At 39.9% G+C, this 23,501-nt stretch overlaps 1 non-coding gene and 3 pseudogenes across 1 annotated transcript; 1 reads left to right on the forward strand and 3 right to left on the reverse strand.

Moving 5' to 3' along the window:
• Positions 1-232: 232 nt before the first annotated feature.
• Positions 233-438, reverse strand: LOC131351434 (U2 spliceosomal RNA; annotated as a pseudogene).
• Positions 439-564: 126 nt separating this feature from the next.
• On the reverse strand, positions 565-679 carry LOC131351429 (U5 spliceosomal RNA). Its single transcript, XR_009204403.1, has one exon. It is a non-coding gene; the product is annotated as a U5 spliceosomal RNA (small nuclear RNA).
• A 1,928-nt stretch (positions 680-2,607) lies between these two features.
• On the reverse strand, positions 2,608-3,988 carry LOC131349480 (uncharacterized; annotated as a pseudogene).
• Positions 3,989-9,823: 5,835 nt separating this feature from the next.
• On the forward strand, positions 9,824-16,604 carry LOC131349487 (uncharacterized; annotated as a pseudogene).
• The last annotated feature ends 6,897 nt before the right edge of the window (positions 16,605-23,501 follow it).

The following is a 23,501-nucleotide window of genomic DNA, read 5'->3' on the forward strand; positions in this document are numbered from 1 at the left end:
CGAGCAGCACCAGGAAACCCTTGTCGGAGAAACACAATGCTCGATGAGGGTAAGGCCGGCCCCTTTTGTTTTTTCTTTCTTTTTTTTTTCGTATCCTTTTAGCGGTGAGCAGAAGGAGGTGAAGATAGGCTAGGGAATAGGGTAGGTTGAATGCAGACATAATTTGGTAAGTAAATAAGTAAGTCAGTAAATCAGTAATTCAGTAATTTATTCTCCTTCATTTTACATCAGAAAACAGTGCACCAAGCCTGGAAGTACTGCAATACCAGGCCGACCCGCGGAGCGGACATAGCAAGCCCCTTTTCCGGCTCCCAGCTTTAAAAATCTGTTTAATATAGAGGACGTATGAGATATTAAACTGATGAGAACAGATTTTTTTTTCCAATCCAAATCCTACCCATATCCATACATTCATCTTCTCAAGGCCAGACTAAGGATTGTAACGTGAACCCAGACCAAGGCCAAAAAGCCAGACCAGTGAACACAATAGATATCTATACAGGCATGCATAAAGTCACTTAAGCAAATAAGACCCAACTCCTGGAAACTACCCATTTAACATTGAAGCATACACAGCTTTGCCAGAGCAAAACTCATCAAACTCATTGATGTTCCTCCCCACGGAAATCTTTAGTAAAAGGCGAAAGATTTACGCATGACTGAAGAGAAAACAGAACTATAAAGAAAAAAAAGCCGAGCAGCACCAAGAAACCCTTGTCAGAGAAACACAATGCTTTTTTTTCCCTTTATATCTTTTCCGTCACACTCGCCTTCTCAAAGCCAGACTAAAAGTGCAATGTGAATACAGTCACAGATCAAAGCCAGACCAGAGAACACTTGATCTTCGCCAAAAGGCTGAGAAGCAATAAACTTTTATCTCCTCTGCTGGGCAGCGGACAGCCTGAAGCTTCACCTATACTATATGATATGAAACGTGATTGTTTACTTTAAAATGCCAAAATTCATAAGAAACATAGGAAAAATATGAATTTTGATGAAATATGATTTTTTTCATCAAAGTGCAAAAATTCATAAGAAACATGGAAACAGTGATATTCCATGAAAATTCAATTAACAAAGTCAACTTTCATCCTTTTTCATCGAACTGGCTCGTTTCCTGCCTCAGCGCAGTGTGCTCTCTGCATTGTGCTTCTCTGGCGCTGAAAATGCGATTCCGCAAGTCTCAGTGCTCTACGAGCAAGGGAAAGCGGTTTTTCAGACAAACGCATGTGTGCAGCTGAATGGGGCAGTTTTCTGTGACTTTTTTCACGTTTGGGGTCGACTATGATATGGAATGTGATTGTTTACATTTGTAATGAACACCCACTTGCCCAACGACAGAATCCAACGGCGTTTGTGAAGGGATCTCGTATTCTACCTTTCCTTTGCGCTTCTAGGAGAATTTGCGTCATTCATTAATATTTGGATTCACTGTATTAGCTCTGTTTATAATGATAATCTGACTCTAGTTAATAATTAATATAAGTATAATCTGATGCTGATCACAGTTTAGAGGATTGACTATTCTTAATTTATTAAGTAAATAGAAAACTGAAATGATTGAACATAACTCTATTTAAACTTAAACCTGGGTTTCTCCATACAAGTTTAAGTTTCAGTTTGTTCTAATTTAACTTTAACCCGAGGCATTCTCCATTCAAGTTTAAGTCGAGGCTACTCCCTTCCAACATAAACCTAGGTTTCTCCATTCCGATTTAAGTTCACAATCTAAGATTAACAAGGTGTATAATAATGATTTTCCATAAGTCCAGAATATGTCAAAATTAACAATTTTATTTTGCCAGGCAGGTTCCACTTAAGTCAGTCTGTTCACTTAGAAAAATACCAAACACAGTAACAATTAAAAGGATCAGCATAGTATGAAAAACACAAGTTACAGAGTTAATGTCATACCTGGCAATAGAGACACATAATAATAGTGTGGGAAGTTCTGAATGCAGATGCTTCCCTGAGTCTTTTGCCAATGCACCTTATATACCCAAGAGAGACAAAGGGTTGTACAATCTATGAGTCCACAGAAGGCCTGGTTTTGGACAGGTCGTAAGGACACATCTGGCTTTTAGTTTTGGTTCACACCAAATGGGTTGTAAAGGACATAGTTCAGATTGTTGTCTTGTGACCTGCGAGGGGATTGAATAAGGTCATAAGGACATATCTACAACAGGAGTACAGACTATGTGTAAACTTTATTATACTCTGATTTGGAAATTAGACCTTTTTCAACAATCGCAACATGAGCTTTTTAATGACATTAAACATGAATAACATCATATAGTAAGTATATCATCATATCTTTTCAGTATTCCTTGAGATTATAACCTGAAAGGTAAAAGAATTTACATTCTTGGTGAGATCCAGAAAATAGTTCCACCATTGCCTCCTTGAAGAGGGGGAGGTACACAGGAATTTGTATTGTTTTATGACACACTTCCCAAAACCCCCCAAATTCCCCAAAGTTTCTGTTTTTGCTTGAAGATATAACTTCATCACAGTTAATATTAATAATTTGGCCTGCCACATTACAATCCTCCCCTGGCCCCTTGGGACATTTTCAAAATAATTCCCAAGGGGACATTGCTGGGAATCTTACTGTAGCAGTCTCTGAATGGCTGGCACCTATAAGGGGCTAAGTGTGAAAACAGAGCTGGCAGATGTTCGTAAGGCCCGAAGCATGAATCTGAAATAACAGCACTGAAGTGTAGACAATATGAGAACAAGTCCACTGGCAATCACACAGCCATGGATCTTGAACTTGACAAGATCTCTGCTGTTCCCTTGGCCAGGTTTGCTTCCACCTGAGACTGGTTCAGATGATACTCAGTCTGTAGTATAGTTTGTTGTACCAAATATATTGTGTCCTTTAGAGCTTTTGTGCTATGTTCAAAGAAAGTGTCTTCCCACCATGGGGAAACATCTGTGTCCAGTGGTATCCTCCCCAAGATATTTAGCTGACCCATGGAGAAATCCTCTGTAACCTCCAAGCAGAAGGTATGGTTTGCAGGGCAGGTCAGACCACCACAGGTGAAGGAATTCATTTCACTGATGAAACACCACTGTGTGTGAGATACTTGAATCACATCAGCATGACCATGCCATGATTGAACACTGATAAGCTTAGTATCATTGGAAGAGAAGGGTTGTAGTAAAGTATTACCTGCACAAATAACGTAACTGGAATTTTCATGACAACAGGTGCGAGTAGTAAACAGGGTCTCATCCCCTTTTAAAGTCATATATCCTGTTAGTTGGTCCCATTTAATGATCTGATCCTTCACTACTACACCTATAGAACGTATAGTCGTGGAGTTCAAAAATACTTGCTCTGGGTGTATAAAAGGAAAATTGGCAAAAAAACCCAATGCAGCCGGTGCACTCATTCCCAGTGTATAACCTCAATGTAGACAGTAATTCAGAGTATTTAATATCATTCATCTTTTCTGATGCATACCATCTATGCAAGTCTAAAATTTCTATAAGATCATTTAAAGCATGCCTAGGTGTCTTGAAAAGACGAAGGTCTAAAATTTCTTGTCTTGCAGCAGTAAATAAATCCTGTGCATATGATCTGTAGGCTAAGTCCTGTTCGATGGTATGGCTTTGATTGAATAATGTATGGCTGACCAATAGAAGCGCCTGTGCTTCAGATCTATCCGATTTGATGATATTTTCATTGCTACTGGTGATGTGTTAAAAACCAGTGGACACCTGGTTTGCCAACTAAGCTGAGAATTGTGATTGTCCTGTTATTTTGTAAGTGTTGGCAATTGAATTCACAGAGCCAAACAGACCTGCTAAATTTCCAAACAGATCTCGCTTAGAACGTACAGGTGGAATTTGGACTGCAAGCCTGCCTTCGTAATCAGAGATTAAATCATCGATTCGTGACTGTAGCTGTTTTATCATCCTCACTACAATATTCCACATAAGCAGACAAAATATATGAAATGTTATAGGTTACATGCATCATTATCAAATGTACATCATGCAATAAAGTCATATTAATGTTTCCCTTAATAAAACCACCTGGAGGGATTGGATATAATTTTGGGCATTGTTTAGGCTTACTATACCCCCAAGTGGTCAGGTTGATACAGTGATGTAGAGTCCATGAACAGTTTTGTGGTCCACTATAACTATTCACATCAGCCTCACATGTTCCCACACAATATGTTCCTTCGGCTAGTCCAAATGAAGGCTTTTGGTTTGTTTTGATCCAGAACATATGAAGAAAGATTAAATTTGTATTCGGTTCATAAATGTGGTGTTGATTGTTTCAGAGTGTGTGCATCTATATACTGCAGGTTCTAGATCCTTAGCATAGTAGCACATTTTAGGATCTACACCATTATTGGGTTTTTCATAGAGAGTGCGCATACTCCCAACTTCAGCTCCAGGCTCCAATTTAAGTTGATACCAGACTGTTATATTATGAAAGGACGGGTATGCCGGTGTGTGCCATGAAATGTTTACTATTGTGGGATGGGTGGAACCTGCTTTACAGCAAATTTTGGTTGCGCAATTTGGTTCCGGTGATAAACCGGGAGGCCATGTGACTACTTCTCTAGGTGGTATTGTGCTGTACGATGTGGATGACCTCTTTGAATATTTCTACACCCATCTCCCACATTTCAGGGTGTGTCTAAGAGCCTAGTAAGAGTCTTTGGCCTAGTTTGATGCAAGTGTGCCCGGACACCTTCCTTTCGTCTGGGCTCCATGGGATTGCTGTGATCAGTCTGAGAAAGAGCACAGAGAAACATTAGTTAATTATTAGCTGGACCTTTGAATAATTTGCATTGGGACATGTGGTACCATCTTAATTTTCCCTTGATACACATGGTCACACAGCTATTACAGATAGCTTTAATCTCATAGGGCCCATGCCACCCAGGAGAGAATGCACTTTGCTTTACAAAGACACGTATCATTATCATGTCTCCTTCTGTAAATTTTGTTTCAGAAGTTGGATTGAAATGAGCATCATTGATCAGGTCAGACTGTTGCTGTTTCAGCACAGCCTGGGCCTGCAACACTTTTAGCCTTTTGTGAAGCTGTTCCAGCACAGTCTGCCATGTTGCAAGCATCAGAGGCCCCAAGCCTGCTGGAGAAATTTCTGGATCAATGGGTAGTTTCATTACCCTTCCAGTCATAAGCTCGTATGGGCTAAGATAGCTTTAGATGGGGTTGCTCTCAATACAGTCAAACTGTGAGCAATGCATCAATCCACTTGTTTTGGTGCTGAATTATCTGTTTAGCAATGTTTTCTTTGATGGTACGATTGGCATGTTTTACAGAACCATTACAGAACTCTGTGGTCTGTATGGTATATGGAATTTTTGTTTTGCTTTAGTCTGGATTCTATTTTAGAGGCCCATTCCACTAGTGCCCGATAGGTATTTTCAGGTGCCTCTGCCCCATGGATCAATGCTTGTTGAATGTGGGATCCTGCATTATTTTTTAAAAGCTGTAGTAAAACTTCCTGGTCCCACTCTACATCTTCTAACCCTGAGTGTTCTTTGTAAGACAACCACAATCGCTCTGCATACACTTCAAATTGCTCTTTCCCTACTTGCTTTATATCCAATATTTCGTTCCACTCTGCATGTGTTGGTCCTCTTAATTCCAACAACGCTGCTTTCAATCGTTCATACATTTCTATATCTCTCTCTCATTCTTTCTTAATTATAAGTTCTCCAGATCTCAGATTTTCAGCCATTTTTGATTTTAGCTCATTTGGGGTGGTTAAGAGAGCTATCTGCCACACATCCCTAAGCTCCAGATTATACAGTGATGCTTGCAGCATTACATTATCCCAGGAGGGCTGAAATGGGCCTTTTAGTCTCTAGTTAATGGCCCTCTGTAGAGTACAAGACCAAAAGTTGGTCATTAGTCCATGTTAATTCTATTTCTATTGAGTACAATTGAAAAAAAGCAGTTTGATTTGTAATGCAAGGGAATCCATTATCTCCTTATCTACACTGCCACTAATATAGTATACACTGATTTGGAAATTAGACCTTTTCACCAATCACACCATAACCTTTGGAATGACATTAAATATCAATAACATCATACAGAAAGTATATCATCATATCTTTTCAGTATTCCTTGAGATTAGAACCTGAAGGGTAAAAGAATGTACATTCTTGGTGAGATCCAGAAAATAGTTCCACCATTGCCTCTTTGAAGAGGGGGAGGTACACAGGAATGTGAATTGTTTTTGAAGTCCCCAACGTTTCTGTTTTTGCTTGAAGATATAACTTCATCACACTCAATATTATACATATTAAAATGCAAAACTTCTTAAGAAAGAAGGGAACAGTGAAAAAAAAAATATGAATTTTGATATGAAATTTGATTTTTTACATTAAAGTGCAAAAATTCATAAGGAACATGGAAACATGATATTCATGGAAACATGATTTTCCATGAAAATTCACGTAACAACTTTCATCATTTTTCATTGAACAGGCTTGTTTCCTGTCAGAGCGCAGTGTGCTCTCTGCATTGTGCTTCTCTGGTGCTGAAAATGGGATTCCGCATTTCAAGTCTCAGCGCTCTACGAGCAAGGGAAAACGGTTTTTCAGACAAACGCATGTGTGCAGCTGAATGGGGCGGTTTTCTTGGACTTTTTTCATGTTTGGGGTGAACTCTGACATGCAGTGTGATTGTTTACATTAAAATGCAAAAATTTTTAAGAAACATGGGAACAGTGAAAAAAAATATGAACTTTGATATTGTGGTGCTAAGTCTGAACTCTGAATTGAAATGATTATCAAACTACACATGGACACAAGGGTGCGAGTCAAAGCAAAGACATAAGAAATGAATTTTTCCCCTCCTTTTCCCTCCTTTTTGTCCTTAAGGACAAACTACATATACAAAATTTTAACATATTTACTTTAAGCATTTCACAGCCAGTTTTAGACCAACATCAGACATCATCGTTTCCTTTGGCTTTCCAATGATGTCTTCATCAACTAAAACTTAAAAAATAGTTACTCTGCTTTTTCTTGAGTGAGGAGATACCCCTCTAATTTTCTTCTTTTTCTTTGCGAGTCAAGGAATCAGAATCAGGGAAAAGAAAAGCATATCACAAAACATAACGGGATAAAAAAATCTAAACAAAACACACACAGTCTAAGCTAAATTAATTTTTATTATTTGTCAACTCAGGGTCATAGACTGTTTGTGTCAGATCTGGTGGAAAATCAATGTCTCTCGGATGATTCCTATGAACAACACCAAAATTTAACTGAACCTTCACCTTTCTTAATGTATATTGGTGGTTAGAATGCAGGCACTGCCCTTACGCACTCATCCCACCTCACCGAGGCTCTGGAACACTATCCGTTCAGGTTGTCTTCGTATGTGCAGGTGTTAGAAATTTGTTCTAGATTTCATCTAGACACCAACAATTCTACCATATGGGGTGGTTACGGTGAACCTTTACTCTCCCCTAGTTCCTGATCCTGCACAGGTACCCGCTTACAGTGACTGGTGTGTATCCACACTGCTCTCTCTGCTATCCTCACAGCGGTGGGTGTAGTCAGCAGAATCTGGAATGGTCCTAGCCAACGCTTAGCCTTCCAATTCTTCATCCTGAAGTCTTTTACCACAATCTACTCGCCAAGCTTCAGGTCGTGCAGGGTGTCTGCGTGCAGTTTAGGAAGGGCATCCTTCACCTGCCTTTGAATATCAGATAACACAGAAGACAAATTTATGCAATAGTTCACCATTTGATCTTCACATTCACCAATACTGTGTCTCTGGCTTCCTGGAAAACCTACTCCTGTGGTTAATGGCCTTGCTCGTGCTCACATTTACATCAACACTATTGGGAGGGCTTTGAGCCATGACAAACCTGTCTCAGCGCAGAATTTTGCCAATTTATTTTTTAATGTGCCATTCTCCCTTTCTATTGCTCCACCACTAGCTGGGTGATAGGCACAGTGCTGTTGATCCCTAAGTATTCATTGACTTTCTGTAATGCCTGATTCACGAATGGGGTACCATTATCACTACCAGTTCTCTCAGGAATTCCCCACCGTGGAATAATTTAGTTAGTAGTGCTTTTGCTACTGCACTAGCATCCTGGTTAGATGTATGAAATAGCCTCTACCCATTTAGAGAACATATCTACTATATCCCGACAATACTTCTTACCCTCGCTAGGTGTTAACTCATGTGTAAGTGTTCAAATGGCCATTGTTGTGACGGATGCCTCTCCCAATGTTGTTTGTTGCACATATGACACAGCGTTCAAAAAATTTTTGGGAGTAGTTAGTATAGCCTATAACATGCCAGTGTTTCCTTATTTCTGTTACCATCTCTCCTTTTGACATGTGGTCTTTACCATGTGTCAATTTATCATAAAAGGAAACAGTTTCTTCAGTAAACATGGTTTTCCTGTGGGCCCATACCAAACACCTTGTTTTTGGACACATCCCAACTGCCTAGAGCGTTGTTTTGTCTCACGATCACCCATACCCTGTATTTCAGTGAGATTTAGAGTAGGAGCACAAAATATAGTCATGATAATTGTAGTTCATTTCTGTTCAGGTTGTTTTGCTACTGCTTTTGCCGCTGCATCAGCTTTAGTGTTACCTGTGGAAATAGGATCATTACAATGCATGTGTGCTTCACATGCATTGTACATTATTCACACACTATTTACATACTGCAATAGCTTTTGAAAGTAGGATTGCGTCTAGGAGGTCAGCTATCAGGCCATGGTGCGTGATAAGCTTGCCTGAGGAGGTCAAAAACCCCCTATGCTTCCATAATGTTCCAAAATCATGCGTGATGCCAAAGGCGTACCTGCTAACAGTTTAAATATTCACAGTCTTACCCTCTGCCAATTTACAGGCCTCTATTAGGGTGGTGAGTTCTGTCGTCTGTGCTGAGCAATGAGACGGAAGTTTACCTGAAAGTAAAATTTCATTCTGAGTCACTACTGCAAACCCGACGCAGTTTTGACCTGTTTCTGAGCCCCTGGATGGTGATCAAATAGTTCCAGATCAGGGTTGATCAGTGGTATCTCCTGTAAATCAGGTCTTGGACTACAAACTTCATTAATCACACTCACACAATCATGAGGCTCTCCATCCTGCTCTGTAGTTAGAAGAGTGGCAGGTTTAAGAGTTGTGTATCGTTTAACTATGACATTCGGCATTTCTAAGAGTACAGTGTTGTTCAACTTTCAATAAAACAATAGTAAAACCCTACCTGATCCATGCCTAATACACCTGTATATATGTATTCCACTTTTGCCTTTATATTTTTATTGTTGTATTACCACTCATGACCTGTGTTCTGTGTTCTCATGAAACAGAACAATGTTTTATAATATAAGATTGTATGTTTAATTGCTTATACCCAGTTTCCTCTCCTCTCATACTGTTTCTTTCATGTCTACTATCAAAATGATCCTCTTTTACTTTTATAAGCAATAGTGTATGCCATGTGGTCATCCAAGTACATAATATGAGCCTACGTTACTTTAATTGAAACTTTATCCATTCCTGACTTCACCATAAAGTATGCAAATGAGTGACTGAGCGGAGACAAAGAAACTTTTCCCTCCAAAAGTTTCAGGTATTGGATTGGTCACTCTAAAAAACTGGGCGTGACCAAGGGATCAATAAAAACCCTAAGCACCCATCTATCGTGGCTTTTTTTTTGTCCAGCTTTGGCTTTTTGTCCAGCTCGGCTTTTTGTCCAGCTTTTGCTTTTTGTCCGACTCAGCTCAGCTTAGCCCCACGGGGGCCAACCCCCTCTCCGCTCTGCGGTCAAGGGGGCCCCCATGCGTCTTTTCTTCCCGGCACGACCTCTTCCCGGCCTCTTTCACGACCTCTTTCTTCCCGGCATCGCCCGACTCGACTCCGAACTTTCTTCGGGACAAGACTTTCACTTTCTTCTGAGACTTTGCCGGCAGCGTCAATCGAAGAACTTTGTTTGCACCACCGAAACCTTTTTGTTCCAGCAGAATCTCGTGCTTGCTCCTAGGACTTCGACTCTCCGAACCTCCTTGATCCACTACATCAGGATGCTTATCAACGAACCAATGCAAGTAAAAGTTACTAATTATTTTAGATCTGCAGTTTTAAGCTGAAGCCCCTTTATTAAGGCGAATCCTAATTACCTTGACGATTCTCACACGGGTGTAATCAAAACTCGATTTGAAACTTGCCATATTTGATCTCTTCTCTAGTTCCTTATCTCTTTCTCTCTCTCTCGTTCTGATTTCCTCTGTATTCCCTTCCTTAATCTCAATCTCTCTTTGCCTACTTATCCCCTTTCTATAGGCCTTATTCTGTCTTTTATGCATCTGTGTCATAGTTAGTATGTGTTGTGTGTTTCTGTTTTATTAATGCATTTTATTCACGAGTGTTTGTCTCTGTGCTTTGCTCCCAATTTCGGGGTCCCTGAACATTGCTCTTGCTACGTGCTAAATTACAGCTAGTACTTTATAAAGTAGTTATTCTTTCTTAGTCAGGAAGATAACTTTCCCTGGAATTAATACATAATTATACTGTCTGTTTGGTGTACGAACAAATCAAATAATTGTGTTATTGATTCTCTGACCGTTAGTTAGACCGTTAGAACACATACCCAAGAATGACATTAACTGTTTTTTAGTAACTGGCTTGGGAATTTTCTGTAATGCTTCCACTCAACTCGATCTTAGGGATTACTAAAAGATTATATGCTTACTGTGTGATGTCACTGATGTTTAATGTCATTCTAAAGGTCATGGTGCAATTGGTGAAAAATTGGAAATTGGTGAAAAATTGGTCTAATTTCCAATCAGAGTATACACATAGTCTGTACTCCTGTTGGAGATATGTCCTTATGACCTTATTCAACCCCCTCACAGGTCACAAGACAACAATTTGAACTATGTCCTTTACAACCCATTTGGTGTGAACCAAAACTAAAAGCCAGATGTGTCCTAACGACCCGTCCAAAACCAGGCCTTTTGTGGACTCACAGATTTTACGACCCTTTGTCTCTCTTGGGTATATAAGGTGCATTGGCAAAAGATTAGTATTTGCATTCAGAACTTCCCACACTATTATTGTGTGTCTCTATTGCCAGGTATGACTTTGTAACTCATGTTTTTTATACTATGTTGATCGTTTCACTTGTTATTGTGTTTGGTATTTTTTCTAATTGAAAAGACTGATTTAAGTGGAACCTGCCTGGCAAATAAAAAATTGTTAATTTTGCCTATTCTGATTATTCCAATGTAAACTATTCAAAGTTCCAGCCAATAACTAACTAATGCTTTCTCTGTGCTCTTTCTCAGGCTGATCACAGCAATCCAATGGAGACCAGACGAAAGGAAGGTGTCCGGGCACACTTGCATCAAACTAGACCAAAGGGTATCTCTTACACACACCCTAAAATGTGGGAGATGGTTGTGGAAATATTCAAAGGGGTCATCCACATCATACAGCACAATTACACCTAGAGAAGTAGTCACATGACCTCCCGGTTTATCACCGGAACCAAATTGCGCAACCAAAATTTGCTGTAAAGTAGGTTCCACCCATCCCACAATAGTAAACATTTCAAGAGACACACCGGCATACCCGTCCTTTCATAATATAACAGTCTGGAATAAACTTAAATTGGAGCCAGGAGCTAAGTTTGGAGTATGCGCACTCTCTTGTAAATCTTGAAATCTTGTAAATTTCCCTTTGGGATGAATAAAGTATCTATCTATCTATCTATCTATCTATCTATCTATCTATCTATCTATCTATCTATCTATCTATCTATCTATCTATCTATCTATCTATCTATCTATCAAAACAATAATGGTGTAGATCCTAAAATGTGCTACTATGCTAAGGATCTAGAACCTGCAGTATATACACTATATTGCCAAAAGTATTCGCTCACCCATCCAAATAATCAGAATCAGGTGTTCCAATCACTTCCATGGCCACAGGTGTATAAAATCAAGCACCTAGGCATGCAGACTGTTTTTACAAACATTTGTGAAAGAATGGGTCGCTCTCAGGAGCTCAGTGAATTCCAGCGTGGAACTGTGATAGGATGCCACCTGTGCAACAAATCCAGTCGTGAAATTTCCTCGCTCCTAAATATTTCACAGTCAACTGTCAGCTGTATTATAAGAACGTGGAAGTGTTTGGGAACGACAGCAACTCAGCCACGAAGTGGTAGGCCACGTAAACTGATGGAGCGGGGTCAGCGGATGCTGAGGCGCATAGTGTGAAGAGGTCACCAACTTTCTGCAGAGTCAATTGCTACAGACCTCCAAACTTCATGTGGCCTTCAGATTAGCTCAAGAACAGCTTCATGGAATGGGTTTCCATGGCCGAGCAGCTGCATCCAAGCCACACATCTCCAAGTGCAACGCAAAGCGTCGGATGCAGTGGTGTAAAGCACGCCGCCACTGGACTCTAGAGCAGTGGAGACGCGTTCTCTGGAGTGACGAATCGCGCTTCTCCATCTGGCAATCTGATGGACGAGTCTGGGTTTGGCGTTTGCCAGGAGAACGGTACTTGTCTGACTGCATTGTGCCAAGTGTAAAGTTTGGTGGAGGGGGATTATGGTGTGGGGTTGTTTTTCAGGAGCTGGGCGTGGCCCCTTAGTTCCAGTGAAAGGAACGCTGAATGCTTCAGCATACCAAGACATTTTGGACAATTCCATGCTCCCAACTTTGTGGGAACAGTTTGGAGCTGGCCCCTTCCTCTTCCAACATGACTGTGCACCAGTGCACAAAGCAAGGTCCATAAAGACATGGATGACAGAGTCTGGTGTGGATGAACTTGACTGGCCTGCACAGAGTCCTGACCTCAACCCGATAGAACACCTTTGGGATGAATTAGAGTGGAGACTGAGAGCCAGGCCTTCTCATCCAACATCAGTGTGACACCTCACAAATGCGCTTCTGGAAGAATGGTCAAAAATTCCCATAAACACACTCCTAAACCTTGTGGACAGCCTTCCCAGAAGAGTTGAAGCTGTTATAGCTGCAAAGGGTGGACCGATGTGTTGAACCCTATGGATTAGGAATGGGATATCACTTAAGTTCATATGCGAGTCAAGGCAGGTGAGCGAATACTTTTGGCAATATAGTGTAGATGCACACACTCTGAAACAATCAACACCACATATATGAGTTACACCAAATACAAATTTAATCTTACTTCATATGTTCGGGATGAAAACAAACCAAAAGCCTTCATTTGGCCTAGCCGGAGAGAAGGAACATATTGTGTGGGGAAATGTGAGACTGATGTCAATAGTTATAGTGGACCAAAAAACTGTTTATGGACTCTACATCACTGTTTCAACCTGACCACTTGTGGGTATAGGAAGCCTAAACTATGCCCAAAACTATATCCAATCCCTCCAGGTGTTTTTATTATGTAAAACATTAATAAGACTTTATTGCATGATGTAAATTTGATAATGGCACATGTAACCCATGTCTGCTTAAGTGAAACATTGTAGTGAGGATGATAAAACATATGCATGGCTACAGTCACGAATCGATGATTTAATCTCTGATTACAAAGGCAGGCTTGCAGTCCAAATTCCACCTGTACGTTCTAAGCGAGATCTGTTTGGAAATTTAATTTTTTCTCTTTGGCTCTGTGAATTCAATTGGCAACACTTACAAAATAACAGGACAATCACAATTCTCAGCTTGGTTGGCAAACCAGGTGGCCACTGGTTTTCAACACATCACCAATAGCAATGAAAATATCTTCTTCTTCTTTCGGCTTTTCCCTTCAGGGGTCGCCACAGCAAATCATCTCTCTCCACCTATCCCTATCTTCTGCATCGTCAACACTTACACCCACTAGCTTCATATCCTCATTTATTACATCCATATACCTCCTCTTTGGCCTTCCTTTTTTCCTCCTGCCTGGCAGCTCCATGTCCAACATTCTCCTACCAATATACTCACTCTCCCTCCTCTGGACATGTCCAAACCATCTTAATCGCAAACCTCCACCTCTCCAGGTTTTCCCCCACCTGCTCCCTGCTCTCACTACAGATCACAATGTCATCTGCAAACATCATTGTCCAAGGAGACTCCTGTCTGACCTCCTCTGACAACTGGTCCATCACCATAGCAAACAGGAAGGGGCTCAGAGCTGATCCCTGATGCAGTCCCACCTCCACCTCTGTCTGCCCTACAGCACACCTCACCACTGTCCTGCTCCTCTCATACATGTCCTGCACCACTCTGACATACTTCTCTGCTACTCCTGACTTCCTTATACAGTACCACAGCTCTTCTCTTGGCACCCTGTCATATGCTTTCTCCAAGTCTACAAACACACAGTGCAACTCTCTCTGACCATCCCTATATTTCTCCATCAACATTCTCAGAGCAAAAATTGCATCTGTCGTTCTCTTTCTGGGCATGAAGCCATACTGCTGCTCACAAATTTCCACTACTTTCCTTAACCTAGCTTCCACTACTCTTTCCCATAGCTTCATTGTATGGCTCATCAACTTTATCCCCCTATAGTTGCTGCAACTCTGCACATCACCCTTATTCTTAAAGATCGGCACTAATACACTTCTTCTCCATTCCTCAGGCATCTTCTCACTCTCTAAAACCCTGTTAAACAGACTAGATAAAAATTCCACTGCCGCCTCTCCTAGACACTTCCAGACCTCCACCGGGATGTCGTCAGGACCAACTGCCTTTCCACTTTCCATCCTCTTCAAATCCTTCCTGACTTCATCCTTTCTAATCTTATCTACTTTCTGTTCCTCAGAGGTCACCCCTTCTACTCTTTAATCCCTCTCATTTTCCTCATTCATCAGCTCTTCAAAGTACTCCGTACACTCTCCTCACTTGTGAGGACCTTTCCATCTCTATCCTTAATAACTCTAACTTGCCGCACATCCTTCCCATCTTGATCCCTCTGCCTAGCTAACCTGTACAAGTCCTTCTCTCCATCTCTAGTGTCTAACCTAGTGTACAACTCATCATACGCCTTCTGCTTGGCCTTAGACACCTCCCTCTTCACTCTGTGCTGAAAAACAGCTTTAATCCTGCTCCTATACTACGAGCCTTGCTACCCTTCCACCTGGTCTCCTGTACACACAGTATATCCACCTTCCTTCTCTCCATCATATCAGCCAGCTCTCTACCTTTCCCTGTCATAGTACCAACATTCAGAGTTCCTATTCTCAGTCCTACACTCTTACCTTTCCTCTTCTCTCTCTGTCTACGCACTCTCCTTCCTCCTCTACTTCTTCGACCAACAGTAGCCCAATTTCCACCAGCTCCCTGTAGGTCAATGGCGCCGATGGCGGTCATTGTTAACCCGGGCCTCGACCGATCCGGTATGAAATTTAGAGTACTGACGATTCGCATGGTTAAATTTGGCAATGTTTTATGCCGGATGCCCTTCCTGACGCAACCCTCTCTATTTATCCGAGCTTGGGACCGGCACAGAAGTCACTGGACTGTGACCCCCATGGCTAGATTAGCAATGAAAATATCATTGGTTGGTTATAATTGGTTATATCTGAAGTGCAGGTGCTTCTATTGGTCAGCCATACATTATTCAATCAAAGCCGTACCATCAAATATGACTTAGTCTGCAGATCATGCACAGGATTTATTTACTGCTGCAAGACAAGAAATTTTAAACCTTCGTCTTCTCAAGACACCTAGGCATGCTTTAAATGATCTTATAGAAATTTTAGACTTGCATAGATGGTTTGTATCTCAAAAGATGAAAGATATTAAATTCTTTGTATTATTGACTACATTGATGTTATTAACTCGGAATGAGTGCACCAGTTGCATTGGGGTTTTTGCCAATTTTCCTTTTATACACCCAGAACAAGTATTTTTGAACTCCACGACTTTACATTCTATAGATGTAGTAGTGAAGGATCAGATCATTAAATGGGACCTAATGGGACCTAATGGGACCTAATGGGACCTAACACGGTATATGACTTTAAAAGGGGATGAGACCTTTTTTACCACTTGCACCTGTTGTCATGAAACTTCCAGTTATGTTATTTGTACATGTAATACTTTACAGTTCAAGTAACTCACACACAGTGGTGTGTTGTCAGTAAGATGAATTCCTTCACTTATGGCAGTCTGACCTGCCCCACAAACCATTCCTTCTGTTTGGAGGTTACGGGGAATTTCTCAATGGGTCAGATAAATATCTTGGGGATGATACCACTGGACACAGATGTTTCCCCATGGTGAGACACTTTCTTTGAACATAGCACAAAAGCTCTAATGGACATAATGTACTTGGTACAACAAACTATACTACAGACTGAGTATCATCTGAACCAGGCTCAGGTAGAAACAAACCTGGCCAAGGGAACAGCAGAGATCTTGTCAAGTTCATCTACCTGATCAGCCCAGTACATATACACCTGGTGGGACTGGGTGTTCCGTGGCTGTGTGATTGCCAGTGGACTTGTTCTCATATTATCTACTTCAGTGCTGTTATTTCAGATTCATGCTTCGGGCCTTACGAACATCTGCCAGCTCTGTTTTCACACTTAGCCCCTTATAGGTGCCAGCCATTCAGAGACTGCTACAGTAAGATTCCCAGCAATGTCCCCTTGGGAATTATTTTGAAAATGTCCCAAGGGGCCAGGGGAGGATTGTAATGTGGCAGGCAAAAGTATTGTGTGTGATGAAGGTATATTTCTAAGCAAAAACAGAAACTTTGGGGATTTTGGGGGGTTTTGGGAAGTGTGTCATAAAACAATTCACATTCCTGTGTACTTTCAAGGAGGCAATGGTGGAACTCTTTTGTGGAACTCACCAAGAATGTACATTCTTTTACCCTTTAGGTTCTAATCTCAAGGAATACTGAAAATTATGATTATACATTTACTGTATGATGTTATTCATGTGTAATGTCATTCTTAAGGTCATGGTGCAATTGGTGAAAAAGGTCTAATTTCCAAATCAGAGTATACTAAAGTTTACACATAGTCTGTACTCCTGCTGGAGATATGTCCTTATGACCTTATTCAACCCCATTGCAGGTCACAAGACAACAATCCGAACTATGTTCTTTACAACCCATTTGGTGTGAACCAAAACTAAAAGCCAGATGTGTCCTTACGACCTGTCCAAAACCAGTCCTTCTGTGCACTCAGATTGTACGGCTCTTTGTCTCTCTTTATATAAGGTGCATTGGCAAAAGACTCAGGGAAGCATCTGCATTCAGAACTTCCCACATTATTATTGTGTCTCTATTGCCAGGTATGATTTGACTCTGTAACTTGTGTTTTTTATACTATGTTGATCTTTTCACTTGTTATTGTGTTTGGTATTTTTCTATCTAAATAGACTGATTTAAGTGGAACCAGCCTGGCAAAATAAAATTGTTAATTTTGACTTATTCTGAGCTTATGGAAAATCATTATTATACACCTCTTTAATCTTAGATTGTGAACTTAAATCAGAATGGAGAAAGCCTAGGTTTGAGTTAGAATGGAGTAGCCTCGACTTGAATGGAGAATGCCTCGGTTTAATGTTAAATTATAACAAACTGAAACTTAAACTTGTATGGAGAAACACAGGTTAAAGTTTAAATAGAGTTATGTTCAACCATTTCAGTTTTCTATTTACTTAATAAATTAAGAATAGTCAATCCTCTAAACTGTGATCAGCATCAGATTATACTTATATTAATTATTAATTGGAGTCAGATTAAGAGTTCAAAGAACAAAGCCAAATTCTAATAAATGAAGCAAATTATTCTAGAAGCACACTAGTCAAAGTGTTTCTTTGACTACTTTCACATGTTTGGGGTAAACTATTATATGAAATGTGATTGTTTACATCAAAATGCAAAAATTCATTAGAATCATGGGAACAGTGATGAACAGTATGAATTTTGATATGAAATATGATTTTTTACATTTATGTGCAAAAATTCATAAGAAACATGGAAACAGTGATATTCCATGAAAAATCACTTAACAAAGTCAACTTTCATGATTTTCCATAGAACAGGTGTGTTTCCTGTCACAGTGCATCGTGTTCCCTGCATTGTGCTTCTCTGGCGCTGAAAATGCGATTCCGCAAGTCTCAGGGCTCTACGAGCAAGGGAAACCATTTTTACAGACAAACGCATGTGTGCAGCTGAATGGGGCAGTTTTCTTTTACTTTTTTCACGTTTGGGGTGAACAATGAAAACGGTTTTTCTGACCAACGCATGTATGGGGCAGTTTTCTTTGACTTTTTTTCACATGATTTGGGTGAACTATGATATGAAATATGATTGTTTACATTAAAATTCCAAAATTGATATGTTCATTATAAGCTTTTGTTTTATATCAAGAATATTCAATTACCCCCCTTTTTTGTTAATTTTCCATATGTAACTGTTAAGTCTATTTATTTAACCTATGTTGAAACTACACTGGTTTGTTATTTCAAGTACACAAAGTGTTGTTTTGTTAAGTCGTCCTAGCCACTTCCAATAAGTCTCACACTATCAATTTTCAAAGCTTCAGCATACTTTGTATTATACAACAAAGAAGTCATAAACAAAAACATTTGTTGCAACAAAATTACTATATTTAGTCACTTGCACAACTTTAACATTGGACTTCAAACATATTTTTCCGCCTCAATACAATTTAAGAGACAATCTGTTGCTTCAAAAAATGCTCTATTACAGGATAGAGGCTGAAATGATGCAATTAGCTTTCACCTCATGAAATCACTTTGCTCCATTTATAAGAATGATTTATCAAATAAAATGAATGCATCAATGTCACTATGGAAGCAGGAGGTGTAATCTGTAATCTGTAAGGTGTAATCTTTGCTAAAACCTGTGTATAAAACCTCACTACACAAAAAAAGCCTAAATGTGAGGAAGTATACAAAATACAGTGCAAATTGAGCTTTTTTGAGCAAAGTGCTTTTCCAAAGGCTTTTGAATGCATGAGTCATTTAAAAATTGAATTCACCAACATTGCAATGAAACAGCAACAGTCCAAGAGACAACTACAGTAATTCCGCCCTGCCACAACCTGCCAACAGCTCATTGAAAGAGTCTGCTTTTGAGAGTTTGTTGGACAGTGCATTTCCTTCAAGCTCCATGACAACTTTCTGCAGTACTTTGAAGGTACATTTCAGCTCAGAACGATAGTTTAAGTTCAAAGCGTACATTAGACCAAACAACATGGTGGTAGCTAATGCAACTTTATCCAGGTCTTGTAGCACCTTCTGGCCTTAAAAAACAATGCCAGTGTCCTCTGGGATATCACAGGCATGAAGTTTGATGACGTAGATTCCAACGCTGTTCTCCTCGATAGACTCCCCTCAAATGATTTTTGTCTTCTGCCTGCACAGTGCAGTCACAAAATAAAACAAAATTAGATACAATAAAAGACATTAAATATATGAACTGCAAAAATTTGTCTCTATGTTTTCAAAGTCAGAAAGTCAACAAATATTGTCAGTTGATGCCCCACTGCAGAGACTGTGAAGGAAAGGGCCTACAAACTTGGACAGTAATGCCGGACAGACAATGTGTTAACTCACACTACATTTGTGTAGTGTGCCTTTTCTGCTTGGCCAGAACCTCTGATGTATCTGCTTACACTTTATGGGTCAGCCACAATGTGGAGCAATGAACAAAATTGACCTAACAAAGACACCTTTCATCATTCCTATCACAGGGTATACTGAAAAAAAGTCTATTGGATTTACATGAAAAAATTTATACATCGATTGTGCATATTAAAGTTATGTTCATTTTATGAGTCAGCCACAATGTGGAGTAATAAACAGGAGGATACATCCTGGTACCAACAGCACCCCCTTTGGCACATATCAGCTACAGGAGACGGGGTGTGTAACTGTCAAGCTTATGCAAGAATTTTTATTCCAGGGAAATTGTTGTTATCCGATGGTACTTTATATAAGTGAAGGGACAAAATATGACAACTCTTTCAAATAAGGAGCCACAAATTGAATTAAAAAAAATGAAAAGGAAGTTAATTTATCTTACTATTATGAATTAATATTAATAACTAACTATTTACTGAAATATTTAGAAATATTGATATATAAAATATAATAGTAACGTTTATAATTTGCTTTAGTTATGCATTTAGGTGTATGATTAGGTATATTATATATACGAATAAAGGTTGGGAACTACTGTCCTGGCCAATAACATGAGCCAGAGTACTTGGTGGAAAAGAATAACAAATATAAACATATATTCTTACTTGAGCCTCAGTGAATAAAGCCGACCACCTCTCTTTGAAGACACTGACTGGGCAGAGTCACCACCTCCTCTCTTCAAATTGAAAAATGTTGGAAATTTTTTCTCCTATAATCTTTCCATTGTTCTTTTTTATTTCATTTACTAACTCAAGTCTCTCCTTCTCTAAAGTGTCTTGATTTTCTCCCAAAGGATGTGGAGGAAGATAATTGACCTCTGCTTTTTTGGGCCTCTTCAGATTTTTGGCTGGGGCTGTGTCAGCAGGTGACTTTCTCTTAATGTATTTACCTCTATTTCAGGCCTGGCATGTTTTCCTGTCTTCAGCTTGGCACAAAGATTGTGCACCTTGTACTTGAGATGTTGCTGCCACCCATGCATCCCTGCAAAAGACCAGGCTCCTTAAGGCATGGAAACTTCTCATCAAGTGCTTCAGCCACTGATCCCCAATGGAAGTGTCAGCTTTCATACATTGTGTTCTTCTAATCGCTTGCAACCGGACTGACACTGTGGTTTAGAGTGTTGATTGGTGTGGATGTATTGTCATCAGCTGTGAAGAGAGAGAAAAAAGAAAAGATTGCAGTTCATTAAAATTTGACAGGTTTACTAGTCAGGATGACTATAGTGAGAGAAAACTTTCTGTTAAAGCATCCTGAACCCCCCCATCCCCTCAACAGTTATAATAGAGACTGGTTATTGGTACTTCCAAACCTGTGTCATTCTGTAGCCTTGGAAGACTAACAACCTATTTAGAAGCTCTTATAGTTACCTGCATTGCCTATGAAGACTATCAACCTACTTAGAAGCTATTATAATTACCAACATTGCCATGGTGAAACACAATAATAGAAGAATTAAACTGATGTGCAATACTTACTCTGATACTATTCGACCAGCTGCTGTATTTTATGTAGCCAAGGGGTAAACATCTTCGATTTGCGATTTTTGAAGGATTTTAATATTTCCTGTGGCCTCTACTCTAAAGCTTCTTAGGTGCTTATGGTACCACCCACTGAGCAACTTAAGAACAAACACGGGGCTTTCATGCACAATATGTATTTGAAGTATTTCTTCAAAGTCTGGAAACCCTCCTATTGATCCAAAAGGCAACAACATCCCAACAAAATCTGAAGTCCCTAATATGGTGACCCTCTTTGTCGTGTTCATGACCACTGCACTGGGAAACTTCCTTACAAACAACTCCTTAATGCTGTCTTTTAGAACCTCAACTGCCACTTGAGTCATTCTGGAAACCAACAGCCTTTGGATAACAGCATTATTTATGTGATATGCAACCACTGATTGGAGAATGTTTCTTAAGGACCTGGTCTGTCTCACAATCCTTTAAAAGAATCTGTGTTTCACTTCGAAATGCATGGTCCAGAGATCCACAAGTGGTTCAAAAGCAGTTGTAAGCCATGAATTATGTTAAAGGAAGGGAAGTTTCAATTTCTCCCCTGGGAACACATCCAAAAACACATAACGGTGCTCACTGATCTTGAGTTCCATGATCGCTTTCAATATCAACCTTTCTGTGTACACAGGAGCCATGACAAGCTCAACAATGTCTTTCCAGGTCATCAAAACATGCCATGCATGCATCATCTCTGGTACTTTGCAACCGATCATAAAAGGTAATAAGCACCAGTTTTCATGTGCATTGCCTCCTAAATTCTTACATGATACAAAAGTGAAGGGAATACCTTGTGGACAGTTGGTTTTATCATTCCACTTGTAAGGAAATTAACAGATAGACCAGTGCAGCTCCTGAAGAGAAAAGTATTTCTTTTTTATAAACACATGCAGACAAAGTGCCAATTCAAAAGGAACAATCCCTTCAAATTGTGCAAAGCATCAGGGGGATAACCTGATCTATCAGAGATGGGACACTGCCTTTTTATTCCGCAATAATGAGCTTCATCAGCGTTAGACAATGCTGCCTTGACATGCAAACTGTAATTGGACTTTGTCCATAAAGGAAACACTCTGTCAAAACTCAGAGTCCCCCTCTGAGTGGACACACTACAGGGTGGTTCTGAGTCTTTTCCAATTACCTATTACTGCTAAACACTTACAAACTTCAATAAATCTATAAAAATAAAATAAAGAGACTTCTTCAGGCTTGGACGAGAAGGAGCAACCAGCTGTATTGTAGCAAGACAATAACACCAAAATGGCACTCAAACACACAGCATCAGGCCTGATGCGGTCAAGTGCACCCCCCATAAAAATCCTCTCTATTTACCCTGGCATCCTTACCCCTCCTATCGCTTATTAGTCTCATGATTTAATATACCATATAAAAACAACCCCTCCTTCCTTTAGCATCTGTCTATCTTTTTATTTTAACTGATGACCCTGTGGATTCCAACAGCTGTTGGAAGCCCCCTCTGAGTGGACATATCACCGGGTGGAATTTAGTTTGTGTATATTTCTTTTAGCTTTCCATAGTCTTACCCAATAAGCTCAACAACTATCGAGATCTCAGTCAGCAGATGAGAAGAAGCAGCTTTCTTTATTCAGCCATGCAGTCAATCACATGCATTTCTGAAGAGAGCAGCTGGTCTGAAAATCCCCCAAAATTCCCCTCTACTTATACCTTGGGTGCCCTATGGCACCTCCTTCTTTAAATTTGAATATGTTGAGCAGTTTCCCATTTTCATGTTTGAGCTAATTTAGCCCCTCCTTTCCTAATTTACATATTTTCCCATTTCCCATTATTTTCTTATTTGTCCCTTATACCGCCCCTAAATTGAGATCATCCTCCCTTTGATGACATCACTTTTTCCCCTCTCAAGTTCCCCTTATTTTTAGGCAAATTTGGAAAATTTTAAGAAAAATAGTGCCTACATATAAGCGCCCACTTCCTTATCAACTTCATTTGACCGTGAGCTCTCAAGCTGCCCACATGGGTCATCTTGGCCGCATACGCTGTTTTCCACAACAATGTGTAAGTACCCTGACCTTTTCTCTATGTTATCTTGACATTTCCTTAAATGATTAATCTAAGTTAAATGCACTACTATTTTTAATGTAAGTAAGCCTTGCCATTATACTGTTTCGCATCCTCCGCGCTTCATTGCCATAAATTAAGGCACTCTAAGTTTCAATGCTGTTGATTACCATAGACCAGGTCACAATACCCTACAGCCTACTACTGTTTTGACTATGTCACAGTAACCCATCTAGCTTGCTGTCCACACTGTCTTCTCCAACCTTGGTGCATATCATGGGCCCAGAGCCTTT

The sequence above is a fragment of the Hemibagrus wyckioides genome, linkage group LG03, assembly GCF_019097595.1.
Source record: "Hemibagrus wyckioides isolate EC202008001 linkage group LG03, SWU_Hwy_1.0, whole genome shotgun sequence".
NCBI classification, from domain to species: Eukaryota; Metazoa; Chordata; class Actinopteri; order Siluriformes; family Bagridae; genus Hemibagrus; species Hemibagrus wyckioides.